Source organism: Temnothorax nylanderi, unplaced genomic scaffold (genome assembly GCF_030848795.1).
Source record: "Temnothorax nylanderi isolate EJ_2023f unplaced genomic scaffold, tnyl_v1.0 TNYL_tig0979_pilon, whole genome shotgun sequence".
Classification (NCBI taxonomy): Eukaryota; Metazoa; Arthropoda; class Insecta; order Hymenoptera; family Formicidae; genus Temnothorax; species Temnothorax nylanderi.
In genome coordinates this window covers 12,064-22,126 of record NW_027250041.1, presented here as the reverse complement: position 1 = coordinate 22,126, position 10,063 = coordinate 12,064, and the positions used below count along the sequence as shown (strand labels likewise).

Here is a 10,063-nt window from a genome sequence, read left to right as displayed (position 1 = left end):
TACATTTATCCTTGTTTCTCCATTGTGTGCAGGGAGCTATAAGAGTTATATTGTGAATGGTCGTGAGAAAACACACTGAGATTGTAGCTATAGAGAGCTGTACAGATTTTCGTGATCGTGAAATTCACTTTTATTAAATTTCCATCAGATTACATGAAAATATGTCATGCCAGGCAATAACAATAAGAAGGTAAGCTTTAAAACTTGTTTTATTATTTTTCCACACACACACACACACACACACACACACACACACACACACACACACACATACACACACACACACGTACACACGTACACATACATACACACAGAGTTAGACATGTTCTATTTATTATACAATTTGCATTCATCTTCCAATAAACATGTATATATGTATATATTACAAAACTAATGAAATATTTAATATTTTCTTATATTGCATTATCTCCTAAGAGATTGTGACACTTGATCAGTCACATCATAAATGTAAGGTTATTTTATTTTTATTTTTGAACTATAAGGTTTTCTATTAATTTTCTATTAATTTCATTATCGTATGTCTATCTATATTGACATTTTGTTGCTGATTTATATTTCAGCATTGTCATCTTTAATGAAAAATGTTGGTATGCACTCAGGTAATTTATATTGCTTTTTATATTTATGAAATAAATTGTATTTCCTTCCATTGATGAATAATTTAACATATTTAAATGTATCTTACTTATATTTCTTTTCATCTTCTTGGTTTTTGCTTGACTTTGACATAATTATTATTGTTATAATTTACTTTTAGATCACCATGTTGCTGCTGTCCTTAGAACTTTAGCGGACAGGCAAGAAGAACTAAATGGCAAAATAGACAACGTTATTTTGATGCTTAACAGAATATATCGTAAATTAGCTCCAGAAGAGGAAAAAGTCATTAAGCCAAAACATCTTCCTACGCAGCCCTTAAATAATGAAGACTCATTTTTAGAAATTCAAACATTCTTGATGTCTGATGATAATTTTTATCCTGTAGTAAGTATACTTGCATTAGGGGAGACCGGGGCAAACTCGACACAATTTTTTCAAAGGCAATTTTCAACAATTAATTAAAATTTTCAAGCAAATTTAATAGTATACATTTAAAGAGTGTTCCTTCAGGTACAAAATTGCTTAAGGAAATTTTGCTGTACGTCGCTTAGTTTTGCCCCCAGGAAAGGAAAAGTGACGCGAAGACAAATTTTCAAATTGAAAAATGCCGGGGTAAACTCGACACTTTGCCTGATCGACACAATTTGATCTGAAACTTATTTTTTATTGTCTGAAACTAAATATACATTTGTTTATCGTGTATTTAGAAAGTACAAAAATTTGGAATTAAGTAAAACAATCATTGGAAATAATGAGAACAAAAATTGTTGAATATTCAATTATTTTCATCTAAACTCATGTCTGAAAAACAATTTATGCAAGTAAATTCGCGATTAGACGTGCGCACACATTTATCATGGGCCATATAGCTGCATGACAAGCATCGTTTGTTATTGGGAGCCGATAAAACGGCGTGGTGTCGACTTTGCCCCGAACGTCGTTTTTCACTTTTGTTACTCCAAAAATATAAAAATTTTGAAAATATGCAAAAACTATTATCGGATTCGTATAAAGCATCGAATTTCCCATCAAAATCATTTACCGGTAGATTCGCAAGAGTAAAGCTCGATGAAAGAGTAGACATTTTCGAGAAATCAGAAAAATTACTTTTCACAATCAAAAACGCTTATGTCGCGTTAAAAATTACACTATAACTCAGAATGTTACCAAATTCCGTTGATAATACTGGCACATAAAGACGCATTTACAGTAGGAAAGGCAAGTTTCTACGATAGATTTAAATTGGCAAAAAGCCTAGTGTCAAGTTTGCCGCGGTCTCTCCTAATCATAATAAATATAAAATAAATTTCTCTGGGCATTATATTTCAATTAAATTTCTCTACGCTTGTCGTTGATTATGGATGCAATTCACATGACACTACAAATGCTTCAAAGCATTCATTGATTGGCCAATTTGTAAAGTTCTTTATTCTGATTGGTCAATCAAATGCTTCGAAGCATTTGTAGCATTAAGTGGATCGCATCTCATAAATGAAGAGAAATTTTATTACATATAGGGGAGACCGGAGCTAAAAAGTCTACGGGGTAAATACGTCTAATCAAATATCTCGGAACCTGTATATAGTGCGAACTCGCTATTAACATTGTAAACGCTGCTTATGGTACCCATGTGACCAACGGAGTTTCGGCAGGTTACCTGCCGTGTTATGATTTTTACGAGGGCAAACGTGTTTTCGGAAGGTGAAAGTGAAATTTTCTGCGCGTGGAAATTTTGTAATATCTGCAATAATATTTGCTCTCCAAATCTCGAGGTACGTGATTATAAAGAGTAATGCATGCTGAACACGAATCCAGTGTAGTTTTTTAATTATCGTTTATGTCTAATATTTCATGGGCGATCAAACCTGAAACTTGTGTTTGGGGCTAATCAGTCTACAAGCACCCGGGGCTAATCGGGCTAATCTCGTCACTGTGGCGCGCCGGGCGCACGACTTCAGCTCACGGCGATTTCAGGTTAGGTTTCCCTCGAGCGTGATTCTGTCTTCCCTTGCACGTGCGTCAGTTTGTGTAAGAGGGAAATGGTACGCACGTATCGTCGCAAAACGGGTGTTTTGGCCGACCGAAAAGATGGCGGACCGTTGTTTTCGAGATCGCTCGCGCTCACGGCACGTCGGCGAGGTACGGCGAGGCACGGCACGGCTCCGAGATCCCGCGATTTCCGCGCGAGAGTTGACATGCCGCGCGCGCGGTAGATCGTCCCGACTCCCGGCCGCGGTAAATCGTCGTTGTTGCGTTGTTGGTCGTTGTGTCATTGACAGTCGCGCGTGCGACCGCATCGTCCAGCGTTCGCCGCATCGTCTCGGCGTCATTGTCGCCGCCGTTGTAGTGGTGGTGGTGTCGGTGGTGGTCATCGTCGTCGTCGTCGTCGTCGTCGTCGTCGTCGTCGTCGTCGTGGTGGTCGTGGCCGTCGTCGTCGTGGTGGTCGTGGCCGTCGTCGTCGTGGTGGTCGTGGCCGTCGGCGTCGTCGTCGTCGTCGGCGCGTCGAGGAATCGGCGCGAGGACGCCGTCGAGTCGGTAAAATGGTCGCGCTCCACCGCGAGCTTTTCTAACCCCCCTGTCGCTATTTATCGCTCCCCCGCGAGAAACGCGGCTTGGTTAGGTTGCTCGAGGGTCCGCGCTGCTCCTATGGCACCGGAACGCCGTCACGCGTGTTCCCCGTGGTTGCCCGCGTTGACAATGTGACGTGCCGTTGGGGAGTTTACGATTTGGTTAACCTCTGTATTCACGTGCCTAAATTGTTTTATGGAATAGGTAAAACAATTATTTTTTAATAATGTTTCGCATAAAAATTTTAAATAAATTTTTATATTTTTCTCTTAAAAAACAATTATTAAAATGTATCCTATCATTTTTCAGGATTAGATGTACGTATATGTATTGAAAACGCAGTGTGACCGATTAGCCCCGGGGGGGACCGATTAGCCCCGGCATTTTTTAGATTTCAATTTTTCCACCGTTGTCGTTTTTGCTCTATACCGGTTAAACAAAGCGACGTAGATAAAAATTTCCTTAATCAATTTTGTAGCTAAAGGTTCACTCTTTACAGTGGTATACCACATTTAACTAAAATTATTTATTTTGTTGTTAAAAATCGGCACCGAAAAAACCAGACTGTTTAGCCCCGGTCTCCCCTATATGTAATTAGTTATACATAAACTTAAATTTTTCTTTTTTTTCAGGTGGATTATTTTGTGAAATTAATGAAGATTGATTCACAAACCGATGAATATACAGCTGTTGGCCGTTTATTACCAAAAATAATGTCAAATTCTTTGGCTCGAATGATGAATTATTCAGGGTCAGGTGATAAACTTAAATTCGAAAATACAAAACTTCATGAAGCAATCAGTTGTAAGTTAAAATTTGCGTAAAATTTATTGATAAATTATATTTATTGTTTTGAACAATGCATAAACTTTTTTGTTTTATTTTTTATTTTAGATGCTGTTTAGAATGCTTTCCCTCAGAGCAATTTAACAAAAATGGAAAAGAAAATATCGCGATGGTTGTACACAAGTAATCAACGAAAAGTTAATTAATATATTTTTCTGCTTTATATATATTTCTTTAATAATTGAATATTAATTGGAGGGGTAAAAGTCAGTGGTGTAAGTCAAATTTTTTAAAATATTTACTCGTGTGCATAGATGCAATTTATATATTGTATAGATTGTATCTATGCGCACGAGTCAATATTGTTGCGTGCGTGCCGCCCGGTATGCTTTTCAGGCTCCGAGTTGAAGCGTGCAACGGAAAGTCTTTCCGTTAAGATGCAAAACGCCTGTCCTTAGTAACGCAACAGTAGACAAGCGCAACATTTTGGGGGCTCGTCCGGGATCGAAGAGACGAGCTGCGCTTTTAAGACGAGATGGCCTCGACCGCTCCCACAAGGAAACGGCTCAGGGTAGCGACTCCACAGTCGGACGCTGCGGAGATGACGGCGGAAGTGGTGACACTGCAGGCGGTGATGCGGGAGATCCGCGAGATGCGCGCGGAGCGCATGCAGAGGGAAGCCGAGTTCGCGACAATAATACAGCAGCGCGATGACCAGCTTCGTCAAATCGAGGAGAGGATTGCAGAGCTAAGTTCCTCCAATAATTTTCTTTCGGGTGAAAACGCAAGCGGCGCGGTGAGAGAGACGGGCGCGGGTGTAGACACGTCCGGAGATAGAATTTCTTGCGGAATAAAATTAAAGCCCGATACGTACGACGGGACGGCGCCGTTACGCGAGTTTTTTTAAGCAATTCACGCTTATTGCCGTTGCGAATAAATGGAGCGAAGCAGAAAAAGCGGTCGTTTTGGCGTCGTGTTTACGGGGGAAAGCGCGTTCATTACTCGATACGTACGCCGACGGGATCGAGTCCCTCTCTTTCGCGGAGTTAAAAGCAAAGTTGGAGTTGCGTTTCGGTGAAAGCGAACTCGCTCAGAATTATTATCTACAGTTCACAAATCGGAAACAACGCCCGGGCGAGGATTTCGCAGCGTTGGCGTTGGTCGCGGATTTAGAGAGGCTTTCACAGAAGGCGTATCCAGAATGTTCTTATGAAGTTCGCGATAAAATTGCGAGCTCTCAATTCGTCGCCGCGTTGTCCGACGGCTTTGTGAAGCGCACCCTTCAAGTTGAGGGAGTAACGTCGCTTAGAATAGCGATCGAGCGTACGAAGACGCTCGGTTTTATTAATCAAAATAGTCTCTCGGGAAATGAGTCTGAGCCCGTACTTTAATTATTTTAAAGAAGTTACTAATTAGTTTTTGTTCGATTTTTCTGCGTTTCTAATGTTCTGTTTCAGATTTTAACATCAGACTGTTAAGGCGTAGCGACAGGGAAATTTTGAAGTTTCTTCTGGAAACCTTTCTGCCTCTCTCACGGTTTTTGACCGTGGTTTTCCCGTGAGACTGAGGGCGAATGCCGAGGCAGGGGACAGAGAGCTTTTAGAGCGATGGGTCCACGGAAGTTTTCCCCCTCTGATCCCGAAGAAAGAAGACCCAAGCGCGCAAAACTCAAGAGGGAAGAGAAGCACCGGCGGCAGAAGGCAGGAGTTAAAGTCATCGTCATGGAGCCTGGCCAGCTCTATGAGAAGAAGCTCCGGAGTGCGGTTCGGACCAAGAAGAGGACAGCGCCCGGTAACCTGTGGCAGCAGCCCAGGGTAGGGCAGGAGGCCGTTCCGGTATCCTAGAATCGCACGATGGAGAGGACCTGTTGTGGAGGCTGGGATGGACGGAGCCCGGTAACTCGTTGCAGCAGCACGAGGAGGGCAGGAAGCCGTCCAGGAGTAGCGGTCTTCCGAGGAGTTGTTGCAAGCTGCCTCCCAGATTGTCGAGACGACAATCTGAAGAAGGGGGGCAGTGTTGCGTGCGTGCCGCCCGGTATGCTTTTCGGGCTCCGAGCTGAAGCGTGCAACGGAAAGTCTTTCCGTTAAGATGCGAAACGTCTGTCCTTAGTAACGAGCTAAATATTGATTTATTGATTAAATGAAACAGCTGATGGATTTTGTCTGGAGCTGCTGGACCGATCGGACGTGTGTCCACGCTCTGCTGGGTCGCGACGTTTGCAATAAAGATTGAGATTGTTCTTTTTTATAACCGCAGTGTCTACTTATTTCCGCGAGCGTCGGGAGTGCGAGCGCGTGAGTGTGAAGTGTGTGAACGAGCGACGCGACAAGCGCAACAATATTTTAAAAAATTTGACTTACACCACTATGGCTTTAACCCCTCCAATTGATAAGTAGTATAAAAGAATATTTTCTAAAAAATAAAGTTTGTTTTTGTTTGTCAATAATTTACGGTTAATTATATTATGACTTTTTTGTGATACTATTTTGTGATAATAAATATTGACTTCCCACTCGGCATGTTATGTTGCTGAAATATTGAAATATTCGGAAACAATGCAGAAACACTTCATTAACATCTCACTTGCAACTATGCATCTAAAATATTTCAAAAATGTACCTGCACCATGTTTTTTGCAATATTGCATTAACAATATGTCTGAAATCTTTCAGAAAGTTGTTTACAATATTTATAAGTTTCTGTAATATTGCAAAAAAAATGTAGCAGATGCAATATTTCAGAAACATTTCCAAAGCACTACAAAAGCACTATTACGTTTACTTTGCACGAATAATATTTCTGTAACATATCAAACGCAACACCGCATCTAAAATACCTGTGAAAAATCTCCGAAAGATTGCGTCGGTAATGAAAAATTGAATTGCAGGCAGTGAATTTTCTACAATATTGCGGGAGAAATATTGCAGATGCAATGGTTTAGAAACATTTCTGATACATGATAAAACTATTATTACGTTTGCATTGCACGCGTTATATTTTTGAATGTTTCACATACAACATTGCATTTGTAATATTTCCGAAAAGTTGCTGACAGACTTTAGAACTTATAAAAAATTAAATTTATTATTATATAATTATTGCATTTTTTCTCTCTTTTATTAAGAATTTTCTGATATTCCAAATTTTGTCATATGGCATTTTTAATATAAAATATAAAATATTTAATAATATTTAATATATAATATTCGACGCTGACTGGCAAAAAAGATTTATTCGTATATCTGTATTATTAATATTGTTATGCGATAGCTTTATGCTCACCAAAATAAGCAAGTATAAGAAAGAAAGAAGCGTCAGAGTCAGAGGATCACCACTACCCTGTTCGATCATCGATGTCAAGCGACAAGGCGCCGGTATACTACTTGGATGGGTGACCGGTTGAGAGAGCGAATTTCTTCGGACAAACGCGCGACGGCTATACGCACATATACGGCTTAATATATATTTTTTTGTTCCGGTAATAAAATATTTTTTTTTCACATATCAACAAATAGTTTTTGTGTCAGTAAGAAAATTTTATTTGCTAATACGAAACATTTTTTTAGTGTAAAATGTATTTGAAACATCTCTGAAGTGTTTCCGCAATATTTCGTAGATATATTTGAGAAATACTTCATAACATTGCCGAAATCTTTCAGCATGGTCGCATTTAAAATAATTGCGGACATTGAAACATTGCCGAAATGATGTAGAAACGGTCGTGAAAAATTTCTGAAATATTAATGAAAGATGTAATATTTCAAATGGAATTTTGCAGAAATGCCTTTGAAATATTACATGCCGAGTGGGAACTTTATTAAATGTTAGAATTAATATTACGATAATCTTGATATAATATTGTAATAAAGTTGATAGTTCGTTTAAATTTTTATCCCAAAAACATTACAGGAATGATAGAAAAACCTTAGCGCAATGTCATTTGCAACGTTATGGCACTCCCATTTCAACATGACTGAAATTTCGGAATCGTGGTCAAAGTATGTTCATAATGATGCTCTATACAACATTAAGAACTACATATTTAACAACATTACAAGTTCTAGAATATCGTTGCAATAACATTGTAATAATGATTTTTTGCTTACTGGGATGATTTTGTGTTCTACCTGGATTGAGTGTTGACCATTAAGGTTTAGGTAAGTTGTGGGTTTAATCCTCAATGATGAGTGTATATTGGGAGTTTATTCTCAATGATAATAGTGTATTATAGGTTGCGGATTAAGCCTCAATGTTTAGTGTAGGTTAGAGATCGATCCTCATCGTTGGATGTTGGTTTGGTGTTAACAGGGTGTTAACCTTTAATGTTCTATGTCGATTTAATCAGTGTCGCCATGATCCTTTTATCGTTGGGTGTCGTTTAAATGTTATTGTGTTAATCTTCGTTAAGTGTTAATTGACGACTTGGTTTTTTGGAAAAGTGTTTCAGATAAAAGTTAAAAGGTTCGAAGGGGCCAATAGACAATCTTATTAGATTTTGGATCCAGGGCCTGTATCCGGACCCAAAATTTAATAAAATCGTCTACTGCGGTCTCCTTCAAACCCTTCAACTTTTATCTAAAACACTTTTCCAATAAACCAATACTTTCTGAGATAATTAGTGGAAATCATTGGCACACGAAATAAAACCTTATTATATATATGTCATACGGTGAATTCCAGGACCATTTTATATATTTACTGGTTAGTTCCAGGACTTTATGTAACATTGAGGTCAGGCATGGAAATTTTTTATGTCGTGCGTTTATTTCCAGGACCGTCCCGGAAGTACCCAAATATATCATTCGATAAATTCCAGGACTCCTTCTCAGGACTGTCCTGGAAGTATGAAAAATATATAATTCAATAACTTCCAGGACGCGTCCTGGAAGTATGGAAAATATATAATTCAATAACTTCCAGGACGCGTCCTGGAAGTATGGAAAATATATAATTTGATGAATTCCAGGACTTTCTGTTATTTTAATATACAGTGTATCTCAAAAGTCCCTGAACAATCAAGCATGGCAATAAAGAAGCACTATCATGAAAAATGTTTCAAAAAAAGGGATTTTAGGATTTCAAAGAGAGTAATTATTTAGTATAGAGAAACCAGCTCCAACGACCTTGATCTGTATAATTGTGATTTTATTGTATGTGTTTGCAACTTTCTATGCAATCTATGCAAAGCAAAGTTGTCTCATATCTCTTAATGTTTTCGGTATGAGATTTACAAAAATATATTAACAAATACATTTATACAACGCAAAGTGAGATTTACAACTTATTTTTGTTTTCCACATAAAACAAAGTTTATGAACTATTCATACCTAAAACAATTAAAATGTTATAATAATTGTGTTTCTATTATAATATTATGATTCAAATTTTGCGTGCTGTTTATGTTACGAATGCTCACATTGTTAAGGCCTCCACACAATGAAAAATATAAGGAACAAGGAACAGATATTAACGATTGAAAATAAGAAATGAGGAATAAAGCTGGTGTAGCATTAATACACAGCTTCCAATATGTTAAAAATCTATTGCCTGTTATTCTCTGTTTCTGTTGCCTGTATTTTTTTATCGTGCATCCAACTTTATTCTTGATTCTTTATTCCCAATCGCTAATATCTGTTCCTTGTTCCTTATATTTTTCATTGTGCGGAGGCCTTTATACGCCATTGATAAATTTCCTAACCTTAAACTCTTTATTTACCTTCAATTAAAGCCTGTTTTATCACTTCATATAATAATTAGTATAAGCATTATAATGTAATTTTAGAAGTGAGAAATCACGTATTATATATTTTCATACATCAAAATAAATTATTTGTACACATATAATTATTAGTATAATTATTCATTTTAATTTTTCAAATTTTATTTCATGGACAGTAAAATATTGGGTAAAACTCCACAATTAGGGCCTATACGAGAAATTAATTGAGAGAAGATGAAATGTATGTATTCTTGCTTCCTGAATCCAAAACTGTTGATAAAATTTGGGTCGCTTGTAATTTCTAAGATATTGTCATAAAAATTAGATATAATGCGATAAATATTTAGTACTGGAGAGGTACTCCCAATT

The 10,063-nt window shown here is 37.9% G+C and overlaps 1 long non-coding RNA gene across 1 annotated transcript; it reads left to right on the top strand.

The window, feature by feature from the left end:
* Positions 1 to 435: 435 nt before the first annotated feature.
* Positions 436 to 1,460, top strand: LOC139786195 (uncharacterized). The gene is made up of 3 exons (XR_011722212.1): positions 436 to 468; positions 582 to 620; positions 779 to 1,460. It is a non-coding gene; the product is annotated as an uncharacterized lncRNA (long non-coding RNA).
* Positions 1,461 to 10,063: the final 8,603 nt, after the last annotated feature.